Here is a 25,016-nt window from a genome sequence, read left to right as displayed (position 1 = left end):
ATGAAGTACAGGTGCACTTCATTGGTTGATGGCAGAGGAGGCCCATACCGGCGACCAATAGAGTTTCATTGTATGGACATTTAAAATCCTGGCACCAAAGCTGCTGCGTAGTGGGTACCTCGTTAACACCGTATTAACCCCTTCTACAAAAACAAAGAAAAAAACCGAACATGAAGAATGTACACGGATATTCGACCGAACCGAACATAGGAACGGGCGAATATTCGTGGAAGTCTAATAACTGATATATGGATTGCAAGCTTTCCAGACTATCTAGGTCCCTTCCTCAGGCATATTATACATTTGAAGCAGAAATTGTTTATAAATGTAAAAAAATAACATGCAGATAGTCACAGCAAGGTATAGAGATTGTGAAACGAGATTATATTCCTGTAGGAAATGCAAATGTGCTGTTATCATGTTGGTGTGAAATGTAGCAATTGGCTCCAGGAGTCTCATATAATGTTGAAAACGGACTATGAATCTATGTGTAAGATTGGTTTTTGGGGGTAGTGTGACATACATTCTTTATCACAGTTTAGGCCTGAATTAAATGTGTCAATTTTTTTTCATGAGTTTATTGTCCCATTCTGTGTCTGGAAATTCCCCATTAATGTGGTGACCCTCAGATTTTTGAAGCTGTGTACATTTTGGCAGAACTAGTCTCCTACATGCGTGTCTGTCCTTTTCCAATTCACATTATGTCTATGTAAATTCATCCGACTTCTTAGGGTCTAGCCTGTTTTACCTACGTATAGTCTAGAATTGAGGCAGCAAATACACACATTATAAAGTTTACCACATTGACTTGCACAAGAAAATACCATTAATTGGTGTAGGTCTGTATGTGTTATTGGTACCATATCTGTAATATGGATAGTCTCAAAAGCTAATGCAAATCCATTATACATCAGCTAGTCAATAAACGTATCATCCTTACCAAATTGGCTTTCTCTCTTTCTATAGCTAACACGGTGCAACTCTATGTTTTTGGGTGTATGTATTAGTTTTTAATATTAGCATGCATGTGTGGATGGATGTTAGCATGAGTGTGCATGTCAGAATATGGTCAGAATATGTATTAGAGGGTATGTGTATATGTTAGTGTATGGTGTTAGTAGAAGTGTGTATGTTGTATGTATAATTGACACATTACTTATTATATCATATCACCCAATATATTGTCTATTATATTAAGATAAATAGAGATTTTTTTTCAATGGTTGTTGTTTATCTAGTGAAGTTCTCTTGTTTGTTAAGCATCCTATACCTGCTCTATTTATATTACTATTTATAGTAATGTTGGAAGAAACCATCAAACACACTCATTCTGCAAGTGAATCCATTGACATTGGATGTCAAAAATGACCCACACCCATACTAATTGCACATTGCAGAATTGTGGTTTGAGAAGTTCCTCCAATGTTAAGGACTGATATTGTCCTGTATAATGTATATTTCAAGGAGACTTTTAACAAATCTCACTAATTCACCTATACAGTATATAGAGCCAGCCAAGTTCTTCTTGCACCAGAAACTCACTGGGATTGGACCTTCATAATGAATAGTAAAGACAAGAGGTTAAAACCACAACTCTCCTGCAAACTCTCCTGGTAACTCTCACTTTTGTAAATACATCTCCTTATGCCATATTAAGAACCACCTCTGCAGCTTCTATGCAATGAGAGGTGAGCTGGCACTGTATAATGCATGATTCAATAAGTAATCAATCCAATAAGAATCCTCATGTATTTAAATTTGTTTAATACAAGGTCATCCAAGCTTTTCATGAAAGAGAGGCTAACCAGGATATAAATATAAAGTGATGGTAATGAGATGAAACATCAACTTTTCTGCCAGTTCTTTCATGAATATACCCCAAATCAGCACTAGTAATTTAAATATCCTATAGGTAGCTAAATGTCTGTTCTTGTAGACTACAAACAATGGAGCTTGATGCAGCTGTAAAATGTACCCATGCTTCTAATGTTGTGACTTTTAATAATGCCATTATTTTCTAACTATAACATGTAAACAAAGTATTAAGAGATGAAATAACTAATGAAGCTACTACTATTTGTATTGCACAGTTGGTCAACATGAAACAAAACCCTCTTCCAATACTACTTTATTCTGTATATGGGCATATATGGGAAACTCCCGGGGGACTTTGTGACGGAGTGGGGTTAGTCACACATAAGGACATGGTTAGCTAGCCCCAGATAATACTGAATGGGCTAGGAATTAGAGGGGCATTGGGCAGCCCTGAGATAGAGGAGAGAGATCCGGGGAACAGCGCTTCTCCCAGAGACCCAGGTCTCACTTCTCAGATGTGCAAATGGGCAGTAATAAATGTGAGTAATTTTGAAGAAGTAATACTTTTACATGTGGCAGTACACGTCAATTCTTAGATTTTTTTTATCCATTACATCTATTTTCCAGCCTGTACAGATCCATTGGCAATTGAATTATGATCTTCGATTTGGACGGTGTGCATTATTTAAAAACTAATGCCTGAGAAATACCTCTGATCTGTGGAGAAGCCACAAGTGGAAGAGCTATTAAATTGGTGTACAGAAAGGAAAAATAAATAGACCCCTGGGATCAGATCATATTAAAAATACATCCATGCCATTGGCAAATTCAAATCAATTGAAACCTATTTAGCTTGGATAAAAAGTCTCCTTCTCCCTCTGCTGCTCATCTGCTGTGCCAACAGCTTCCAGTGATGAAACAGGTGCTTATACATTAATTAGCCTGATGAAACACACCTTAGTAAAAAATTTCCACAACGCTCTGGCAGACAGCCATCCTGGTCCCAGGAGCTGATCAGCGTTCTGTAAATATTGAGATTTGATAAAGTAAATGCTGTTCTGGCAGCAGATGGTTTGGAATGCACTGTTGACACTGTGTGCGATTACTTAGATATGAAGACTTTACTGCTCGCAGACCTCCTTTGGGAACCAACAGAGAACTTGATCTCCTATCCAGCTATTTGCCTTCTAATTGAAAATCCTTATTCCCAGATGGAGAATAATACCACAGCTTCAGGCGACTAACACTGCACGGTTTGACTGCTGAGAAACGGGTAATTGCTTTCAGTAATGCAGGTTAAATGTGACATTTAGTGCTTAATAAAAATTATCAAGGCCAAAGCTGTTTATCATTCTTACACTTTGGTTTGTCAGCTCTAAGGGAATTTAGTCTATGTGCAACAGGATTCATGCTGTAATTATGGGCATTCTGTTCTAACAAACTTTAAATGTACTATTTCTCCTATTGCATCATACATCACATCATACATAACAATTAAAGGCTAAATACGCAAACTACGCACTTTAGTACTCAACAATTTACTAGTATACGATCATATATTACCGCATGCCCTTTCCTTTTAGGAGATGATTTTTTTTTCACTTTATATGTGCAATTTGCTTTCTGTTTTTAATCCTACAGTAACATTCCATAGTCATCTTTATCTCAAACTTTAAAATACAGAAACGCTTATTTGCTCATTATCTGAACATAATTGGTAGGAAAGTTAATTACTGATGTCACTAATTTTTCAACTTAATTCAGGTATTATCATAATTTATATACGGACTATTATGTTTTGAGTAAAATTAAACTACTAACACACTCACTTCTAACCAAACTCCCACTTGAATATTCCACACGAGGCCTGGACTAGCCATCTGGCACAGGGCCGTAGGAAGGGTGAGGCGCGAAAGGCACTCACCTAGGGCGCAGCTGTGAGGGGGCGCACAGCCTCCCGATCAGCAGCTGCAGCCTGCTGGGCAGGTTGGGGAGACCACAATCCTCCTCTAACCGGCCCAACATTAGGGAGCATGAGGTCTGTCACTTCAGACCTCGGCTTCAACTTGGTGTTGCCTGACATCACTCCATACACAGGGCTGGTGCAAGGATTTTTGCCACCTTAGCCAAGACCTAATTTTGCCAACCCATTGGCACCACCCCTTGTATCCCACCCACATTTACCCCACCCACATACTGTACCTCTTTTAGTGATTTTTACCTTAGCTCCTTTTTTGCGATAATTAACAGATGTTTCTTGTGGCAAATTTAGAGGACAGCCTGTCATTGTCCCGGTGACTAATATTGCATGCAACACTTTACTAATTAGCTTATTTTGGATATTTTACAGTTCTCCCACCAATTAAGCTTTTGGCTTAAATAATTAAAAAATGCAGTAGATGTTAAAAGAAAATGTATATGCAAAACATAACATGCAGATTGCATCTTCTGGCAACATGATTCCCACAAATAAAATTAAAATATAAATAAAATTATATAAAACATATCAAATGGTAAACTAAATAATACTAAAAAAAAAACAGAAAATGACAAGCACTTTGATATAGGAGAGACATTAATGAGTAACAATGTTTCTAACACCTCTCAATAAATATAGTACAAGAAAAATAAATACGGGTCAAAAAAACAAAAGTGCAAATTAGAATAAAAATAGTGCAAACCAATGTATAACAAGGCAAGCCTAAATACAATCAATACCGCAAGTGCCAATCTTTGATCTCTGAACTGTTCAAGCATCATTTCACAAAAAAAATTACTTTTCTAGCTTTTGCATTAGCAAAGTCCTTCTGCAATGTTTCAAAGTCATTCTCACAAGCAGCAGATAACATGGCAGCTTAAACTTTATTTAGAGGTTAGGTAGACAGCATCACCTTTGTGGGGGCAACATCAACTTTATTTAGAGGTCAGGGTGACAGTATCACCTTTTGGGGGGGCAGCATCAACTTTATTAAAACAACATTCACCTGTGGAAAATTTCCATCACCTGAAGCGGCAACATTTGAAAAGGCAGGCAGGTGAGAGCCTATATATATAATATGAGGTACCTTGTTGATCCAACATTTCACATTTACCCATCCCTGGCTCCAGGTTGATGATTTGGATTAATAGAGATTGACTCAATTGGGTAGCCCACAAGTCTACTTTTGTTGGGTAGAAGACTATGTCTAGTATTAGACAAGAAAACCAGTTTAGTCTATTCTGTATTAATAAAACATTGGCACCTTTTAGTGATTCTGGAGCAATATATCTCTTTTTTCATTTCAGTTTTCCATAGTAATGTAAGGAATGATCTCTATTCAATTAGTTGTGACACCAAACATTCTGAGCTCTTAGAAATGAGGGACATCAACGGCAGAGTGATTTCGGGCCAAATAGATCTTCCCCTAGTTAAGTGTCACAGGGGCTGTCATTTCTTTAGTCTCGTATCCCTATCCCTAGGAAGTGCGCACCCGTGGCTGTCACCATCCTAATTAAGCTCCTGCTCTTAATTTGTTAGATCAAAAACACCCTGGACTCCTGAGTATTAGGAGGAAGGTCTCCCTGTCAATGCAATATCCTCAGGCCACATACAATAGCATGTCCTAGAGTTGTTAATGAGATAAAAGAAAAATAGCTGTAATGTTGCATACATTAACATACAAGAAATTGCATTGGAGACTGGAATTTCCCTATAAACTTTTCTTTTTCTGAGCCTTGAAACCTTGACAGATGAGCAGTTTTATGGTTTCAAATACAAGTATGAATACTCAATCCATTAAATATATGTATATAATTATATGTTAAGAAATTTGTTTCATTTGAAAAATTATAGATCTGACATTTCTGTGGTTTCCAGGTAAATGGACTTTATACATTTATTGCTAAGGGAAATAATGGATAATAAAAAGCTTTGGGATGATAGGACTACACTTTACTGTCCAACCATGATGTCTTATATGAATTACAAATAGACAAAGTATTCTCTAAAGGGATTACATGTAAGTATTGAATAAATCATGGTTTTATGCTTTATAGGATAGATTATTTTATTTAAAGTGTCAATCAAACTGAATTAACATGTAATCGTTTAATCCATAGCAGTAGTTAAAAATAGCAAAAACCTTTTTTTAAATTTTAAAGAAAAGAAATGTTCTAACACTATATTCACTTTGGGGGTTTTTTTCCTGTAGTAGTCAGCTCAGTAGGTTGCTACTACTGTTGTAAGTAGTATATAAATGTGCCAAGGTTCTTTTTTGCAAACAGTTTAACAGCTTGGAAGATCGAGTGTGGAACTAAATATCCACCCAACTGAACAACCACCTTTTACATAGAGTCTATGTTAAGAGATGTGAACACTAATTGGCTTGAGTAATTACTCATTGTGGATATAACATTAGTAAATTTAAGAGGCGGATGAAAAGCATAGTTTATTTGAAAAAAATTCCATGGATAAAATAAATCAATAGCAAGTCAAGATTAGTATACTGTGGCTTGCAAAAATATTGAAATGGTACATTGATATTTCATTCTGTACAATATTTTATTTTAAAACGAAAAATCAGTCAGTGTAAGGTGACTATTGGTTTTGTTTTTGTAAAATTGTACAAAACTAAAACATGCTGCTTGCATAAGTGTTCAACCCCTGGGTTCTAGAAGCTCTGATGGACATAAAAAGTTGTTATGCTAATGAGGACACAATTATTTTACTATTGGTCGCCACTTGCGACCAAGACACCTTCAAAATGCGACCTGTTAGATACATGCCCTAACATGGCCTGTTCTGTTTAGATATGTATTAGCAGCATCATATATGGCTTCAAATGTTAGTAGCACGTTCTCATTAGTCAGCTATATAAACCTGCTGAACTATTCAGCAGTTTGGGTCTTTAGCACCCAAACTGTCTTTCTGGAGTCACAGTTTAACATTTTGTATTCCACTTCTGTTACCTGTGGCCTTTGGTTTGTGTACTGGACATGGATTATTTCCACTTGCCCTGGCCTTTAGGAATAGTACAATTATTCCCTAACATTTTGTACCATGCTTGCCTTTGAAGGGGTTTTGAGCTTGTTACTAATCCAATCACTGGTCTCATCATTTTGGTCCTACCACTGGTTGTCAAAACAGTTTTCAAAGGGAAAAAATTAAGCTTGGAAAGGCAAATTCACCTTTGAGCATGACAATGATTCCAAACACATAGCCAAAACAATGTTTTGGAGTAGCTTAAGAACAAAAATGTGAATGCCTATACAGCCCATCAATGTGTTGATCTCAACCCACCTTGGGAATCTGTTGTAATGTTAAAAATGGTGGTCCACAAGTGGTGGCCAAACTAACTTAAGCAACTTCGAGGCTAAACTAGAGAGTCAGAGGCTTAGATGTAATGTAAGGAACATAAGTGGAAGCAGGAAAAAAACTGACAGACTACATGGGCTGAATGCCATCAAATTCTATTTTTCTATGTTTCTAAACTGCAGAAACTCTCCCAAAAAACAGTCAACATTACTCCGACACTGTTTGTTAACCTAATACATACCTATTGCAGTAAGAGCTTTTGATAATCATCTAACTGACCGAACTATGCATTATGCACGACCAGCTGAGGCCCCTTGCAAGAGAAACGTGTCAAGTTGTTTCCTTCACAAAGCATAATAAAGTCAGTAAGTTACAACCACCTCTCCTGCAAAACACCCTTTTTAACCCCTTAAGGACAATGGACGGTCCCTAAACCCATTGAAAATAATGCAGTTTGAGCCCGTACATGCGCTCTTTGTCATTAAGGGGTTAAAGAATACAACTTAATGTGAGGTTCTGTTTAACTTAAATTAAAAAAAAACATCTTGCTTTTCAGATATGTTAAAAAACCTCTTCTTAATGTCACAAATATTAACTTCATTAATGACTGAGGAAGGGACCTAACAACTTGGTCTCGAAAGCTCGCAATTAAACTCTCACCCAATAAATGGTATCATTTTAACTATATATGTACTTAGTTGAGATGCCCAGTACAATTGTTATTCACATTTAGCAGCTCTTGTCAAGATAAGTCTGTTTAGCCATCGGCATGTGTTTTATAACCAAGCCATTTTATTGGATGCCCAATTACTCACAGCTCAGTTCATAAAAATAAGTATACAAAATGTTTTATTTTTTTTAATACTGGATATAAACTCTCTGGTTGTTGTTGAACTAACTGATGTCAACACAACTCATATATCACAAATCTGGAAGGGAAGTTTAACACAGCATCCCAGTAATAGGTGGCAGAGGTTGTATTGTTAAAAATAAATAAATTAAAAAAAAATGTGATGTTTACTAATTTTGAGGGATAGGTATGGGCTAATTAATAGCAATACAAAGATCTTATTTTGTTAATGATTTAACAGTGGCTGTGTTATGGCATTTATTAAAAATAATGAGCATAATTTGACAGTATTATGGAGACCTTGGATATAAATTATTGATTCACTTTAAAATATGTTTTTGAAATGCTGCGAATGTCAGATCATTTTATGGCAATCAGTTACACTGCCTTCCATTAAAACATGCATTAAACCTCTAATATGACTTTCCATATAACTAATGCATTCTGAATGTTAAGCTTCCTAAGAGTGGCTAAGTTATATGCAAATCCAACCAAAGGTAAGTTTGGGCACTCTGGTTTTCCTATCTAAACCTGTAGTTAAGAAATAAAATTATATTTAATTCTCAGAGTGCGTGGGTGGGATGCACTTCACGGACATTAAAGCATATAATAATATGTTGCCTGTTTTTTTTTTTCTAATCTCATAACGTATATGAATAAAATACCTCAGAAATCATAAAATGGAAAATTGATTTTTTTCAGTTAGAATTATTACTTTAATAGCCTTTGTGTCAAAAGCCTAAAAAGAATATGTATATGTTGTATCTATTTTCGTATTTATTTTTTGTATGTATAGGTTTTTTCTTGGTCTTGTTTTGCATTTTTTTCAGGGGAAGGGTAATAACCATTTTCAAAATATCAGGTTACCCATTATTTGACCTATAAAATAAAATAAAAATTATATGAAACATGAACTGAATTAAATACAACACTGAACCGATATAACGTATCTTGCAGAATCCACTAACTAAAACTAAAATCCACTATACTAAAAGAATAAAACAGTCTAAAACAGCCTATATTGCAGTGTAGTATACTAAATTCTGCAGTGTTTAATTCCGTTTCCCCCAAGGGCAATTTTTATAGGTGTCAACTATTAAACTGTTCTTTTAGAATGTTGCAATAGAATACCTTTTTTTCTTAAAATCAGGGGAGACAAAGGGCTTGTGTGAGCAATAGGATGCTGGTCCCAAAGCTGCATAATTAAAAGTCCATTATCATTAACAAAGTATCAAAACTTCAATGTCACCCTGTCAACTGATGTTGTAACATCCTTATATTCTTCTGCCCAGGAAACTGGAATATTAAAAAAGCTAACTTTCAATTACTGGTTGACAGTTAAGAAAGATGCCATGAAACATAGGGGTATGTAATGTGTAATATGGAATTTAAATCCACAAGTATAACAAAGGATATTTTAAACTCAGCGGATCTTATTTTGACCTAGCACATCAGGTATGGATAAAGAGAAGAAACAATTAAAAGGAAAGGCTTGGCAATCCAATATAACTAAGGGGACAGATCCCTAAGAGTTTATTATTATGAAAATGTTGTATAAAGAGAACAAGCATTGGCTACCATCTTACTTTTGAGACCTGGAGCTGGATGTAATACTTTTATGGTTCTCATCTAAACTGCTATGTCTCATTAAACAATATGCTTCACAGTATACTTTGTCTGCTATTTAAAAGTATTGTCATCCATCTCCTTGTTTTAATTGAAGATGTTATAAAATATAGGATTACATTTCCATGGAATTTCCAAGAGTGCATTTTGAAATTTTGTCTAAGATTGCATACAAAAGATCATCCTGTCATTCAATGCATTATTTGGGATAGAGAGGGTTCCCATGCTCTGCAATACAAATGAAAACAGGTTTCCATAACCTACTATTTCAACCAACAGAGATAGCTGCAACAAATCAAATACAGATAGACTCGGACACAGAAAAAAAATCTTAACGCAGATCTGACATTTTTTACCAAATCACATGTATTAAAAATACTCCTTATCTGCATACCATAGAACCTGCGTGATTACTAGTTGTTGATTGGTTCAGGTAGCCTTTGTAAGGGCGCAAAGTAAGGAGAAGGGAAAGAATTTCAGGACAGGAAATTGCTTAGACAACGCTGGCTATGTAACAAGTAGCCACAGATCTTAGCCTCCAACGAAATATCATTTTTAAGCACAACCCTTATTATATTCATGTCATTGTATTGTAATGAAAGCATTTGATTTTAATTATTTATCTACAAGTGAAAACGTATGACAATGCTAAAGAAAGTAAGGCAGTACATATGTGGCTTTTGAAACATAGCATCAATGTGTTTACAAGCAGTGATGTATTCTGGCCTAAGCTTAATGGCAGCAGCTCCAAGGGTCAGCAGCTGTATAACAGCCTGATCATCCTACTACTCCATGGCTACTACCAACCTATATCCACTATAACAAACTACATACTTCCTGAGAAGCTTTGCTAAGAAGACCTATAGGATGTACCAGTATGTCCTGATTTTTTCTGCATCAGGCCATTTTGCGGACTTCCTGCCGACTAATCATTTGTAACAGCACTCGGCAAGATTGGGCATTGCCTTCCCGTAGATGTCACTGATGCCACCCACCTCCAGGTGGAGGACAGGATATGCCCAGCATCTCTCTTTGGCCCTAGAGCTCACAGTGTGATCAGTGCAGGGGAGATCGGAGGGAAGAAAGTGGGAAACAATGTTTCTCACTCTTCCCACAAAAGGGAAATATAAACAAAAAAGAAAAAAAAACAATACAGTGAGCTCAGTTATATCCTTGTGATCTCTATCCATATTGAACAAAAAATATGGCAAAATGAATGAATAATCATTTAAAAAAAACAAATATATAGTATAAAAACGTACTAAAAACCCGGTAGTGAAGGGGTTAAAGATATTCTAAGCTATCTCTTCACAAGTAGATATTATGATTATTTTTCAGTGTCTACTGATGAGCTTCTCTTTGAAAAGAAATCATCCACCTTTTCCACATTAATTTCTTTCTTTACTATGTTTGTTCCTCATCTGATTTAATACCTTTGGCAGATGTTTACCTGCCGACGTGTACTCCTTTAGATTCTTGGCACTGATTTCAAAATGATATATATTTTCCATACCCCTAGACTGTAAGTGCACCTTGATGCATGTGCACAACATGCATTTTTCATTATAAGATGCGGATAAAGAGTCACATGTTTTTAGTAAAAAGTAATGTGGAAGTTGGCTATAGGAATGACAATCCAGTAACTGCTTGACAACCCTGGTCAGTGGCCACTGCTGTGTTAAATTAGGATAAATACCGAATTTCACTTTTTCATTTTCTACTTTTTTGTAATGCAAATATTATTTATGAAAAAAACATTGTTTGTAATAAAAGCACAGTGACATGGTTGGTTGTTTGATATGTTTATATGTATTATTCTTATTGACCTTCAACATTGATGTTGAAAAACACACAAATACACAAAATTATTTTGCTTCCATCACAATAAAACATATAAAATTATTTTGATATTTTTTGCCTTCTCAACCCTTTACATCATTATAAGTGTCACTGACAAGAGGTACAAGGGAAAATATACATTTAGCTATGTCATTATCAGAACAACAAATAGCAGTTTTTCGTAACAGAGTTGTGAAATACTATAATCTTTTTTTTCATGCTGTGTGTGCCAGGAGTTCAAAAGGACTGTAGCACAATCTTCTGCTGTAAATATTGTGGAGTTGAATCACTTCTATTTTAACCTTTCAGTTCTTGGTCATACTTTATTTTTTTTATAATGGTAAGGTAAAATGTGTCCCTATGCGAACCCTGATGCTCAACCTTTGCTCCTGATTTCTCTTTCAGGATACACTTTTGAATGACTAGGGCTCTGCAAGAAAAAAATCTACATAATCTGTTGTCAGCCTGTCAAAGGAAATGACTCGATACACCCCTTTGCAATAACCTGATCAAAACACACACAAAAAATCAGTGAAATCATTAGTTTCAAGTAGTCTTGGCTGTAAAAAAAAATAAAAAAGTAAAAATATGAAAATTAAAATAAAAATTAGTTGACTCGTATTCCTCTAATTCAATGTGTTTAAATATTTTAAGTTCAAGGAAAGTTTAGCAAATCTACTGTATATAACAAAGATTCCAATGCAAATCACGTTTATCTCATAATATATATTCTAGTGTTTCTTTCAAGACTGCTACTGAGATTGACCTTACTTCAATCCTGTATTTGGAACTAAAAGAACCATCACTTACTATGTGGTAAATAAGTATAACTATACATTAATATAATCGTATCATTTATTTTTATATAATCCTTATAATAATCTATTTCCTAATTACAGTCAAATTAATGTATGAACCTTGATTTCCTTATTTCCGCACATTTATTTTTTAATCCCTTAAAAATTTTTGAAATATATTCTTAATGTTGTCTAGCTGAAGTCTTATGAAGTTTTATTTTACTGACCTATTTTGAATGGAAAGTAAATATAGAGGTTACTGAATACAAGATCCATAGAACCATGCAATTGCCTGAATCAGCAAACTAGTTCAGCCATTTTAACAAAACAAATATATTTGGTTTCCGTATTATCTTGAAGCGTCCATGTTTTTACAACTCTTACCAGCTCTGCGACAGCATTTGCATATTTTGGCTGTGATATTGTTTTACTCTGACCCGTATAATAAGTGTCACATTAGCAACACAACAAATCAAACGTTTGTTAATTTCCCTCGCTTTCCCACACAGCTGCTAGTGTTATCGTGTCACCAGATTTTAATTAATATGATAAGTAACACTTGCAAGACAACAGGCAGATTTTTTTCCTAAGCGTGCATGAGTGTGGACTAAAAAAAAAAAACTATTGAAGGAGGGGGAATTAAAATGCTTTGTGGTCCTGGCTTTGTTATTAATGGAAACATTTTGAACATGGCAGCAGCAAAACTAAACAATCTTTATTAAGATTTTTCCTAATAATGGAAAATATCCTCAGCTATTTTTAAACAAACTAAGGACATTATTAATATTATAAATCTGTACATGTAGGCAATTTTTTTATTATTGTTTTATTTTAAGTGGTAACATTGCATACATTAGTTATACTGGCTATTTAAATTATTTTTTTCTCATGAAAACAAGAGAAATAAAATACTTTTTGGCTCCAATAAAATTTGTATCCAAAAGATTTTTCTTTCAGGAATTTATTTCTACAGCAACAAAATTGTGGTTCCTTTACAAGTCAAAAGTGCCACCTATTTGCCAAGAAGAGAATTGCAGCATAAATAAAGAATTATTTAGATACTGGAAATATTAAGGGAGAACTGCTTGCATTTTAGAAATGAATATATGACTAACATAATAGTGACATTTTTATCTTTAAAATTCACACAAAAGTCATATGTGTATTATAACAATCACATAATTTGCACTGTCAAAATTCCAAAATATATTTATATATATTTATGTGTTTATTGCATATAATGTAATATTTTTTTATACAGCCTGTTTTTGTGCCAGCACTAAGACTAAAAATATTATTAGTTATTGAGGAAATATTGGCTTTTTAAATAAAATTAGAATCGGTAGGCGTGTATTCAAAGGGTAATAGAAACCAAATATTTTTATTTTTAGCATGTTTTTCTCTGAACTTAGATCAAAAATCACACTATTGTTTACTTGATAATTTAAAAGACCACTCATCTTTTAGGACTATGCATCTCTGTAAACTGGCACTCTGTTTCAGTCAGAATGTTTCATATCCATTCAGTGGTTAATATCGATGCTTGTTTAGCAAAATAGAAAAATATTATTATCATTACTATTATTATTTATTCATTATTAATAATGTATTTATGTTATAATACATTACAGTATGAATACTAACTAGCCAGCAAGGTATACAAAATATAACACACATACAATTAGGAAAAATAACAGTTAAAGGATTGGCAGTTCCCAATATCTGAATTATTCGATCTATTTATTTTACTAATGGTTCTCAAAAAAAACAGTGTATTGTAACAGAATTTTGAATACACGTTTGTGTATAATTCATGTGTCATTTTCAACCAGGGTTGTATGAATTTTTTTTAATTAGGGATAATAGGAATATTATATGTGTGATGCATGAATTGCATTTATATTTATATGATTGAAGAGTTATTCATAATATCAAATTAGTTTCTTTATTTAAGCATATATTTTACATACTAAATCTCAAATATCTAAATTTTAGTGCCCCGTCCTTTAAAAGTATCCTTGGTATTGTTTTCAATTATTTTCCCATTGGCTTCTAAAAATATGATGTTGGAATTTACAGTTTTTATAACTACACATCTTATATTTTGGTTTGTGAAAATAACATAAAAATGGTATGTATGTTAAACCCAAATATAATTCATATGACCTTTAAAAATGAACATGTAAATATAGCATTTCAAATACAGTAGAATTACTTAAATATAAAAAAATAGGTTTTTTATTTAAAAAATATTGCTTTTTTCTGTACGCTCAAAACAAAATTTTTACTATGTCTGAATTGTGATTAAGAAAAACAACGCTTGCAAATTATTTATATATGTGAAATACAAATATTTATCTAAGATAAATAGTTACTGTTATTCAATTACTTTGTAAAAACTTACAGCCCACAGAAATTACATAAATGAACTATAGTATTCTAATGTCATATGAAATAATTTGATGGATAAATGTCTGACGTTGTGAAATTACATTAGTAGCCTTAGGTTTATAAACGGTTGCTCTAATCAGATGCTGGAAATGGTTTATTTAGCTTAAACATTTTCAGAAGGTATTCTTCTATTATGTGTCTATTTGTAACTCAGACTTTATTTCACAAAAGAAATAACACACAACTACTGCAGTCTATCTCTCTTCTTTTCTTCCACAAATAATCAAATTTTCTTTCTACAAGGGCCTAGCAATGTTATATCTACAGTTGCACAAATAGCCTCTGTCATTATATGGTTCTGCAAAAGGCAAAACTAGAAGAGGACAGGTTTCCATGATCGCCTTAAAAACAAGAATCACAGTGATTTAAAAAATACAGCTTCTGAATATTATCTTGCATAGTTTGCTATTACTAAATATAATAATCTGATTTCAAAATACAATTCTGCAATACCATTCTGAATAATAATGTGTGTTCTTGAAAAAACATTTTACTGGAGTATGTGTTGTGCATCCTTCTAGGACAGTAGACAGGTTAAGGGTATTTTATGCATATTACAATGTTATGTCAAACCAGCAGCACATCCGCAACGCTCACTAATGCACTGTGTCTCCATTGTCATTTTTGTACATCCCTTTTTCAGAAGGGATTTTAACTTCGGAACATTTGCATAAGTGGATTCAATCAGCAGATCAGATGGTTTTATTTATGGACATCTACCTAGCATACAATAACTAGAAGATACCATTAATTGATTGAATAAAGGAACCATTTAAAACTAAATTCATTCAGCGGGTATGCTATTTAATTTTTTACAGCAGAAGACGGGTACTTCCTCAATAGTTGACATATGTCTTATAATAATGCATAAATATTTTATTACAAATTATGATCCAAAGTGCACCTTGCAAATGTACATTTTGAAGGACAGTATGAGAAATGAGTGCTCAGGATTTCCAGCACAACACTAGTTCAACATTGGCCAACCTAATAAAATCTTGAGTTACTTTTGTGATGAAAATGCATTTAAATTAAATGTTCCCCAGCTAACATTCATTCACTATGTAGAGAGAGAAAGATAAAATCAAAAGAAAGACTAAGGGGAGGAAAAAAGCAAATATATTGACAAGAGTGTAACAGAAGGGAAGGAGAAAAAATAGAAAGTAAAAAGAAACAAACACAAAATAAAAAGAAAATAAGTTATTATATTATTATTTTATTACCATTGCATTTACATGTGCAATTGCTTAACTTCCCAATATGATTCATTTTGTACCATTTTTAAATAAACTAAATGTAAGTCTGTTGAGCATACATATCATTTTCCTGTACAGCAAATAATTGTATCCTGAAAAAAATGTCATATGCATATAAAGCGCCTGTGTCATCTTTTCCGATAGAGCATGATTGGTTTTCTGCCAAAAGCATAAAAAAAGTGTAGTTTTCTCACATTAAACAGTGTTTTTCTATAATAACAACGGTGGACTTAAAAAGAGAATTTTTTTTCTCAATGTTTTTAGTCTCATTATTACATAATAAAAGACAATAGATATATAAGAGTCACTTGAGGAGATGCAAGCTCTTATATATAACAGCTCCTACAATTATCAGACACTACTAAATTATTATTGATCCTTTTCACATTTGGTGATAACAGAGCATTTTCCACTTATTTAAAGTGCTGTTCGGCAGAAAACTCTCATCAAGGCAAAAAGAGCATACGTAGTTCGTTACAATAACATTTACCCAAGGAGGTACCAGGCTCCCACTATCAGTGGAAGTACTAACAGCCCTCCAACTGCTATCTTGCTGCTGTAAAATGGATAGTTGCACTAAGCTGTCTGTGATATGGTCATTTCATACATTGCTTTAAAATAGTCTACACATTAGAGTCGTGATCACATAGAAGAGAAAATATTTTCTTTCTCCCTTACTTTCATTTTTTAATGGCTACTAGCACTAGGAAAAGAAGATATTGTAGACACAAAATCACCAAATGTGGTTATTCAATGTCTCGTTGTAGACAACCTACAGGTTTAACATAGCTGCATTGCTTATATCAATTAGACTATTTTCTCGATAATCGATTATGCATGTAATATAAAACAGCTTGCATATGTATACAAAAGTCTACTTTTTTTACTGTAAAAACAATATATATATATATATATATATATATATATATATATATATATATATATATATAAATATAGAGTTTACTTTTATTACCAAATAAGCACATAGCGGCTATTCATATGTGAAACTAGAACATTTGTACTAAAATTGGTAGAATAAGAGTAATATCTAGGTTACAGATAACTATGGGCACAAAGGTTAGTTGCCCCAGGAAATGTAAAAATAATAAAAGCTAGTGTAGGTAAAGCATAGGCCTGAGCTTGCTTAATAAGTTTATTAAAAAATAAAGGAAAATGTTTGAAATACTGCAGAGTACAGAGAAAAGCAAACCTACTGTTAGGCGCCACTTAAAAACATTACTTTTTCACTTTTTTCCAGTATACTATAGAGGGAATTTGGCTCTGAAACTGGCCATAATTAGGAATGGGGTTTCTTCATATAATTTGAACATTTGGCACTTTTTAATAGGTCCCAGCAGATATAGAGGTTTTTGTGTGATAATCTGCTGTACTTTATCGATAAAAAAGATAAAGGTTTGATTTCATACTGAACAAAGCAATTATTCTTGTCTAAGCACAACTTTGTTAGGAGAAAACAAAAATTCAAGGTAAGAGGCCTTCAGAAATGACACACATTGTTATACAGTCTAAACCTTTAAAAAGCATAAAACTGCAAATTGTGATTACAGATTATTTTGAATACTGTATTTTTTTCAAAACTGGAAAATTCATAAACATCGTGTTTGTTTGTACTTTATTTCCTGTTATAGGGATGAAAAAAATAAAAATTTGTATTTCGCCTTACAGCTGTTATGCATAAACAAGATATGTCATTTTACCGAAGACAATATTGTTAGGTAAATGAATAAATGTGTACTTTAACTCAAGGTCACCTTTTCAATGGTGGTTTGCGGCTTTCTTAATTCCAGCTATAGCCTTAAGTACAAACATTATTTGGGCACATGAGACATTTGTTCCTTAAAATGTTTTTTTTTCCCTCTTACTTTTAACCTAACATTACCACCTAACATTTTACAATAACTTCTTTTTGCAAATTTAACTTAGTATTTACAAATACTAATATATTATGATCCAAGTCCACATAAACCTAACCTAAGATGCTTTTATTTATAGAACCATTCAACAGAACCTTATTTTCATTATTTATTTTTCTGTGCTTGTAGAGTGGCCAGAAAGGAAAGTACATCTTTATGAGATGAAGAAAATTGTAGAGGTTTATCATTGTTAAATAAAAGATACATAACTTTAAAAGGGGGGTTGAATGGATTCAAGGACATTGAAACAGATATAAAAATGCTAAAAAGATTAATGCTCTTTTTTTCCTGCAATACATAGGACTCTGATTCTAATATAACTATTATATATTAAGTGTATAGTGTATTTTTATTTTTTTCCAACAGTTCATAAAATTTACTTTGTTATTGGCTGTGTAACTAAAAACTAATCTAGACAAATTGTTAATTCCGTGAACAATGCCCCACTTTAAAATTCCTATTAAGCAGAACAAAGCAGAGCTAGACTAAGAACTTTCTATTGTAAAGCTTTAAGATAAATAGGAACAACATTTGTGACCATCTTCTTGCTCAGAATGGATATCAAAAGTGAATTAGCAAACAAAGACAGTCATGACATTCTGTGTCTCTTAATATAGGCATGCAAGAAACTACAATTCAGAACTGCACAATTATGTGCCTCATTCATTAGTACCACATCATTGACTGTACCATGAAAGAAATGACAAATTAGCAATTTCACGCTACTAGCTTAACACTATCATTTGTATCACAGAGTCAGCAAAAACCTAACCCTTAATAATTCAACTTGCTATTCTAACCAAAGAGAAACTATCAGTATGTTTTTATGTGCCCTATACTAATCACTAAAGTCAGATAATGCTTAAGGTTAAATGTTGCAGACAGACCCAGGAAATATCTCTGATCTGATAAGGGAACCCCACATTATTGCTATTTTATGTGTGCATATACCGATCAGAAACAGGCCAACCAAGGAAATCAATGTGCAATGCAGTTGTAATACATCTCCTGCTGTAACATATAAATTGGCCTTTCATTGCCTATTCACATTTTGACTAATAAATAGTACAGACACTGGACACCCTGATGGAAAAGAAGTACACGCATTGTGTGCATGTCACCTTCTTGTTAGATTTATGCTGCCACATTAAAGAAGACTTTATCTGCTGTTCTTCAATTACCTAGCAGGTTTTTCACATAAAATAAGAATCAAACACGTTGTCGAGCAGATTAGGAGTTGAATGCATTCTGTAACTTCAGACAAAAGTCACCCTTGCATTGTTTTCATTCAAAGTATAGCCATTACTTTTAATCAGAAAAAGCAATCTATGCCTGTAATGTCCATAGCCCTTATCCTGAACATCCAGATGCTGGGAATAGCTCTGTGTGTGTCATTCAGAATTGTATATTGTATCTAGATGTATGTGCACTTAACACATTGCATGCCATGATAATGACCATAATTGCACCTTTGTAGATATATATATATATATATATATATATATATATATATATATATATATATCTGAATCAACATAATATATTAATAATGTATAATTTGTGTATAATGCATAATGTAATCCTGTTTTCTTTTTTTAATTTTTACTTAAATATTGTTATATCTGTGGATAGAATATGCAGTGGACACAAAGTCAAACATTTCCTATGATGAGCCATAAATATGTTTCCATTAAACAAGTTACTATAGCTCTCAAGTGTACATAATTTTGTTACAGCATTAAGGGGCTTTCAAATATAAAAAAAAAGTGTTTTTATATATTTGGGAAAATGTATAGGCTTGTTAGCATTTTGTTGAATTATGTGCATGTAAACATGATGTTTACAAATGCTACTAGAAATATTAACAAATTTAATAGAAACACCTTTTTGGTCTAATTTAATATTGCATGAAATGGCACATGAAATATTTTGACAAGTATACTATTCAAGTATCTAATAAATGCGGTTTTTCAATATATAATAAAAGATAATTCAAAAGTGGCTAAATGTCAGTTTAAAGTTTTTGCATAGTAAAATGTCATAAGGTTCATGAATGGAGGTCATGGAGCAGTGTTGTTTTACTAGAGTCCCCAGTTGTCTAGCATGACATACTATAGAAACTCATCTTGCCCTGCTCTTTCTGGTAAACCTCCTTCCCCTCTATGAAAGAAAAATGAGGGATTAAGGGCAGAGATATCATTCTCACATTCAACAGAAGACTGGCCAAAGGACCTTCAGCATCAAAATTGTGACAAGCATCCATTAAAACATTACCTCTCATTGTGTTAAGGGCAAATGACAGGGACAGAAACATTTGCCACTAGTGATGTGACTAATACAATTTGCTTTTATTGTGAGTGCCTCATTTATTTATTTATTTATTCACATGATATTTTGAGTTTCCAACCTAGGAGAAGTGCATAGAGCTTTTCTACATATTGTGACAGGCCTCCCTTGTCCTTGGGATTTTTTGTCAAGGATCTTGGCTGTAACCACAGTCTTCTAGGGTAAATGAAGTCCAGGACACATCCATCTCAGCTTCAATGTTTAGTTTAAAGAAATAAACAGCAGCCGTTTATAAGTAGCACAGGATAACAGTCTTTGTTTGAGCACTTGCTTAGTAAAAACAGCTCCAAACATTCACAAGTTATCATCAAAAATGGTTTTAAGAGAGAACCCACTCCTCAGTTCATCAGCTCTCCCAGCTGGAATAACACTGGTCTCCCTCTCTGAATCAGGCTCAATCCCTTTAACCTTCTGGCTGCTAATTAATCAGCCACAGGTGAGCTGTTACTTAGTCCACACCTGTGGAGCTCCTGTCCAGAATACAGGCTCTGGACTGGATCAAAACAGCAAGTAGTGCTGTTGGAGCACTGGCCCACCCTGCTCTTCCAGATGCTCCGCCCCAGGGACCCTTACCATGTTTTGCAAACTGCCAGTAGTGCAGTTTGTAAATAAACAACATATTTCCCTGGGACATATTTTAACCCCTTCGTGACAAAGGCTGATTTTACTTTTTGTACCCTTCGTGACAATGGCTGTTTTATCGTTTCTGCGGTGTTTGTGTTTAGCTGTAATTTTCTCTTAACCCATTTACTAAACCCACACAAGTTATATATTGTTTTTTTCAGGACAAGAAGGGCTTTCTTCAGACACCAAAATTTTTTTCATATGATGTAATTTCCTATAATAAAAATAATAAAATATGACGAAAAATTGAAAAAAAAACACATTTTCTCACTTTTATTTGAAAAATCTTTTATTCATCATAAAAAACTACTGAAAAAACCTGCTAAATAGATTCTACTATTTGTCCCGAGTTTAGAAATACCCAATGTTTTTATGTTTTTTTGCTTTCTTCTACACGTTATGGGGCAATAAGTACAAGTAGAGTTTTGCTAATTCAAAACCATTTTTCTCTGAATCTGGTAATTCTGTCTCTATGTGGTATTTGGGGCATCTTTGAAGCCAGCAAATTAAATTTACCCCACCAAACCATATATTTTTGAAAACTAGACACCCCAGGGTATTTTAGATGCTGATAGTTTAACCCTTTCCATGCACTAATCCTACCACCAACCCTTGTCAAAGTTTGGGATAGTAATTGTTTTTGGTGTTTTTTTCACATACTTTGTACTTCAGGTGTGAAATTACAGCTCCTGGTATATGTCACTGTCCCACAACACAATATGTGTTCAGCAACATCTCCTGAGTACATTGATACCCCACATGCATGGGTTTGTCAGATTGTTTGGGGGCAAAAGGGCCACATTTGGAACATGAGCAATTCAAATTCAGTAGGAATTTTACATCTGGGTAAAGAAAAATGCTTGTACCCAACTATCAGTAGGGACAGGTTACAAGAAAGCCTGGCCTATCTCCAAGAAGGGATTTGATCTAGCACCTTAAGTGGTCCCTCATGCCACGGAATGGACACAGGGGTCACTTGACAGTGCAAATAAAAACGCTTAAAAATGGTGGAGCAAATAAAAGCTAAAAAACAGTAAATGTAACAAAAAATAATAAAAAAAATACAAAAATGGAGCAGGAACAAAAAAAAAATTAAAAATGGGAAACTGTGTGATACAGCTTGAAGCAGTCACCGACACAGAGTGCAGGTTTTCCAGGGCAATCTGGACAGTAAAATGTGGTGTCCTTTCTTTGCCCCCTGCTGTAGCATACCCTGCATCTCTTTTGGGGATTCTGCTTCTTTGCTGTAGGGGGGATTTTAAAAATAAAATGGGTAGCCCCAATTCTGTTGGTTCCCATCACTACTTGGGGACCAGGTGCATCACGGTACAAGATACCTGAAATTACTTCGAGCTGAAACTGCAAAAAAGACAGCTTCAGCCCAGTGTCTGCTTTTTTGTGCAGCAAAAAAGCGTTATAGGTTGCAATTTGCATTAGATAAATTGCAACCTTCTTGTACCAGGCCTTTGTCTTCCTCATAATGAGGTAGGGCTGTAGGAGTTGATCTGACAGATCAACTCCACCCATGTGCTTGTTATAGGCCCTGATGCACACTGGCTTTGTAGTGACCCCAGCTCTGCCACGGACAGAAACCTCCACGGTTCTCTCATCGTGGATGGTGCTCAGCATGCACACCTCTTTTCTGTCCTTGAACTTCAATGCCAAAAGCTCCTCTTGGCGTAGAGCTGAGGTCTCCCCCTTTCCTAGCCGGGTTCGTACCAGGCGTTGTGGGAAACCCAAGCGGTTCTTTTTTATAGAACCGCAAGCTACCGTATCGAAACAATACAGCAGCTTGAACAAAGGGACGCTTGTATAGAAGTTATCTACATACAAGTGGTAGCCTTTGTTCATAAGGGGGAATATTAGGTCCCAAACAATCTTGGCACTGGTGCCCAGATGATCTGGGCAACCTGGAGGGTCAAGGTAGCTATCCTTACCCTCGTATACCCGGAAGGCATGAGTATATCCTGTCTCGCTCTCGCAGAGCTTATACACCTTCACTCCATACCTAGAGCGCTTGGAAGGAATATACTGCTTGAATCCCAACCTTCCTTTATATTTCATTAGGGATTCATCCACGCAGATATTCTTTCCAGGTGTATAAACCTCTGGAAACCTGGCAGCGAGATGGGTAATCAGGGGGCGGATTTTGTACAGCCTATCAAACTGGGGGTCCTCCTTAGGGGGGCACAGGCTGTTGTCGCTAAAATGCATGAAACGAAGAATCATTTCATACCTTTGCCTAGTTATAGTTTGGGCAAAAATGGGGGTACTAAAGATGGGGCTGGTGCTCCAGTAGGAGCGGATGGAGGGCTTTTTTATAATGCCCATTAACATTGTGAGTGCCCAGAATTTAAGAAATTCTGGCACGTCAATGGGAGTCCATGGCTGTTTTGCCCAAAAAGAATTAGGGCTAGCAGCACGGTGCTGCTGGGCATAAATGTTTGTTTGTGTGACAATGTCTCCCAAGACATCGTCTCCCAAAAAAACCTGCACAAATTGCAGTGGAGTGAATCCTGTAACATCAATATTGATGCCAGGAATTCCAGAAAAAGGAGGGATAGCTGGCTTGTACCTATTAGGCGCTACCCATGCCTCTGGTGCACTGCCACGACTACGTGTGGTAGGCGTCCTAACAGCCACAGATACATCACTAGATGTATCTGTGAACTGACCAACGTCAAAATCTGACGCTGTATCAGTGGCCTCAGAATCTGTGGCCAAAAAGGCATACGCCTCCTCAGCCGTATACCGCTGCATGGTAAGAATTGCAGCAAAAATAGTGGGGAAGGAAAGGGTTAATGGCTATAATAAAAAAAAAAATAAACCTAAAAAAAAGTAAAAAAAACTAAAAAAAGTAAAAAAACATGTAAAAAAAACAAAAAACCCAAAAACAATTGCCACTATGCAAGATCACTGTTTATGCAGTGATCAATGGCAATGAAGGGGTTAATATTATATGGGTGGCTCTTATAAGAGCCTTTGGATCAATATATATATATTTTTATTAGGGAACACACCGATCTGTCTCTCTCCCTCACTAGAAGCAAGTGAAGGAGGGGGGCAGATCCAATACTGATCAAAGGCAATGTTTAGAAAACATTGCCTTTGATTTATCAAATCATGATCACTCTTATGAGTGATCTGACCACTAGGGGTGTTATTCACTGGATGTCCATGACATCCAGCAACACCCCCCCGATGATGTCAGCAGGCTCCGCCCCCCGGCTTGATGGGCGCCGCCATCTTGAAACACCGCGTGTGTTTCGAAGACACCGGCACCGGGAAGGTAAGTTGAGCATTTAGGAAGCGATCGCGAGTCGCTTCCTTTGCTAAACAGGTGTTGCAAAGATGCCTCGATACTGAGGCATCTTAGCAACACCAGCTAAGCAAAGGAAGCGACTCGCGATCGCTTCCTAAACCCGTTTTTCGGCGGCGGGCGCCGCCATGTTTGAAAGACGTGCAGTCTTTCAAACATGTTTTTTTTTTTGCTCCTAGGAGCGATCGGGGGGGGGCGGGAATGTTTTTTTTGGTGTTGCTCAATGCCTCGATGTCGAGGCATTAGAGCAACACCGTTTGAGTGAAAAAATCGATCACGGATCGATTTTTTCACCCGTTTAAAGACGTGCCGGTCCTGGCACGTCAATTGTCATAATCGTCACGATTTTCAGTGACGTGCCCGGACCGGCAATTGTCACGAAGGGGTTAAAGTAGGCTACTATTGACCAAGGCTGGTCTAATATATCTGCCATCTATCACTATACCACACCTTTTGTCACAATATATATATATATAGAAGTCATTTTCTCATCTCTATTGGTTGTCTGTGTCTTCTTCAACCTTGTGTGCTCTACCACAGACCAGGGAGTTTGAAAGTTCTGCACAGTATCTTAGCTGTTCCTAGCACCCCACTCTTTTGGACAGTGTTCAAATGTTGTTCCTGCAATCTGTTGGTGCCGATCTCTCAGTTTAGGAGGCACAGTTCTGAGTGCTCCTATGACCACTTGGAGCACTTTGATCTTAGCCCTGTTATTCTCCACGGCCAGCTGTGGAATGCCAATTTTGGACATGGGAAGGTTTAGCCCATATGCTGTTCAGTGTATGCTGTTCCTGTGTGCATCTTACACTCTGCCACCTTGTGTTGGAGTGTCTCATAGGCCTCTCTACACAGTCTGCACCTTGGAT

The 25,016-nt window shown here is 35.2% G+C and overlaps 1 non-coding gene across 1 annotated transcript; it reads right to left on the bottom strand.

The window, feature by feature from the left end:
- Positions 1-21,689: 21,689 nt before the first annotated feature.
- Positions 21,690-21,819, bottom strand: LOC149299955 (small nucleolar RNA SNORA35). Its single transcript, XR_016272346.1, has one exon. It is a non-coding gene; the product is annotated as a small nucleolar RNA SNORA35 (small nucleolar RNA).
- Positions 21,820-25,016: the final 3,197 nt, after the last annotated feature.

The sequence above is a fragment of the Sceloporus occidentalis genome, unplaced genomic scaffold, assembly GCF_023333645.1.
Source record: "Sceloporus occidentalis isolate IW3139 unplaced genomic scaffold, rSceOcc1.0.p SCAF_27, whole genome shotgun sequence".
NCBI lineage: Eukaryota > Metazoa > Chordata > Lepidosauria > Squamata > Phrynosomatidae > Sceloporus > Sceloporus occidentalis.
Note: the sequence above shows the minus strand (reverse complement) of the source record. Positions and strands in the feature narration are given on the sequence as shown.